Consider the following 2,287-nt stretch of genomic DNA (forward strand, 5'->3'; position numbering starts at 1 on the left):
GCTTGTCAGAGACAGACTATGCCAAAACATACAACTCACTCCATGAATTGATTGTTACGGCATCTGTTATCAGCAGTCACAACCAGCAACACCAGTAGCAGCCGACTGCACGCAAAGAATGGGAACGTGCAGTGGGATTTACGTGAACTCGGCGCAAGGCAGATCTTTCCGACGTAGGCTTGAGAATCTTATGGGAACACTTGTACTGTTTCTAAATTAAGTGTAGGTGTGGGAGGAGGGTGCTTAGTGCGCACGAATAAAAGCACGCTTGCCAATTGTGGATGCTAATCGTTCGCTTGTATCTGCCTAGACACCTCTGCTGGTTGTGAATTATTCCACTTGCATGGCAAGGTGCGCATGTAGGTGTGGTAAATATTCTGGAGGCGCTGGGTATCGATCCCAGTACCTCTCGCACGCTAAGCGAGCGCTCTACCATCTGAGCTACGCCCACCCCCCCGTTGACTAATAGTGCTTCATACAGTCATACCAACGTCACAGACACTTGCACTCCCATTATTCCGCAGACAAACACTACTCTCTATGTATCAGTGAGGGTGTCTTTCAGGTTTCGTGCATTCTGTATCCAATCGTAGTCGGCCACAATGAAAGTGGCACGCATAACGTCGAAAATAGAGTTCGGACACCGCTCTGAGTAATACGAACATGTTGTCCACTCTGTAGACTTCAATGACGTTAAGCTGTGATACCTCAGACAGATCTGCACTCGATGACATCTCTATAACAGCCGTTCCCCACACTTACATCTTGCTCTCCTTATGTCAGTATACATCATATCAGTCTGTGACGCTGGTTTTGCAACTTCTTGCGTGCCTTTAGGTTTGCCGCGACCAAAACTTACCATGCACTGACAACAAAACAAGGAGGCGCCGGGGCTTGAACCCGAGACCTTTCATACGCTAAGCGAAAGATCTGCCAACTGAGCTACGGCTGCACAAACGACCAAGCCTGCCTATTCTCCGTTCTTTGCGACTCTGATGTGCGCAGACACGATGGTTGGTTGGTAAATACAGTACAAAGGCGCGGACACGTTCATATACACAAGAGTTCCAAGTAGTTTCGATGCTCTGGTATTACGAATGCAAATTCCGTCTGTTTTTAACGTCTTAAATTGAAAGGGCGGTAAAATAATTGGTCCATTTCACTCCTTGTCGACAATCACACAGCACCTGAGGTAACAAGCACATCTCGAGCCCCGTTGTGCATTCCATTGATCATGCCAACTCAGTGCCTCGCTCTTTGCTACTGTGTACCACTCTTGTCGTCCAACTGCAAAATACTGGGCCACAACAAGTTTCCGCGTCTCCATTGCACTGATCATACTACGAAACTCTCCCCAAACTTGGCAATCACCCATGAAGCCGACTTTTCCGACTTTACGCGACGCTCACGCTAGTGACAGCCTTATTTATAGTTCGACGTCGCGCCAAGCGAATGAGCACATTTCGCCTGCGGCTTAGGCCGCTCTCCTAGTGTGGCTGCTCTGTGTCTGCAGGCAGCGAGGGGCTGCAAGCTTCCTGTGTTCGCACCTATATCACCTGTGCTTGCTTGTCAGAGACAGACTATCCCAAAACATACAACTCACTCCATGAATTGATTGCTGCGGCATCTGTTATCAGCAGTCACAACCAGCAACACCAGTAGCAGCCGACTGCACGCAAAGAATGGGAACGTGCAGTGGGATCTACGTGAACTCGGCAAAAGGCAGATCTTTCCGACGTAGGCTTGAGAATCTTATGGGAACACTTGTACTGTTTCTAAATTAAGTGTAGGTGTGGGAGGAGGGTGCTTCCTGCGCACGAATAAAAGCACGCTTGCCAATTGTGGATGCTAATCGTTCGCTTGTATCTGCCTAGACACCTCTTCTGGTTGTGAATTATTCCACTTGTATGGCAAGGTGCGCATGTAGGTGTGTTATAAATAATGGAGGCGCTGGGTATCGATCCCAGTACCTCTCGCACGCTAAGCGAGCGCTCTACCATCTGAGCTACGCCCACACCCCGTTGACTAGTAGTGCTACATACAGAAATATCAACGTCACAGACCCTTGCACTTCCATTATTCCGCAGACAAACACTACTCTCTATGTATCAGTGAGGGTGTCTTTCAGGTTTCGTGCATTCTGTATCGAATCGTAGTTGGCCACAATGAAAGTGGCACGCATAACGTCGAAAATAGAGTTCGGACACCGGTCTGAGTTAGACGAACGTGTTGTCCACTCTGTAGACTTCAATGACGTTAAGCCGTGATACCTTAGACAGATCTGCAC

General features: G+C 48.4%; 2 non-coding genes across 2 annotated transcripts; both read right to left on the bottom strand.

The window, feature by feature from the left end:
- Window positions 1-378: 378 nt before the first annotated feature.
- Trnaa-agc (transfer RNA alanine (anticodon AGC)) lies at window positions 379-452 on the bottom strand. Its single transcript has one exon. It is a non-coding gene; the product is annotated as a tRNA-Ala (tRNA).
- Window positions 453-1,942: 1,490 nt separating this feature from the next.
- On the bottom strand, window positions 1,943-2,015 carry Trnaa-agc (transfer RNA alanine (anticodon AGC)). The gene has a single exon. It is a non-coding gene; the product is annotated as a tRNA-Ala (tRNA).
- Between the last annotated feature and the right edge of the window lie 272 nt (window positions 2,016-2,287).

Source organism: Schistocerca gregaria, chromosome 10, assembly GCF_023897955.1.
Source record: "Schistocerca gregaria isolate iqSchGreg1 chromosome 10, iqSchGreg1.2, whole genome shotgun sequence".
NCBI lineage: Eukaryota > Metazoa > Arthropoda > Insecta > Orthoptera > Acrididae > Schistocerca > Schistocerca gregaria.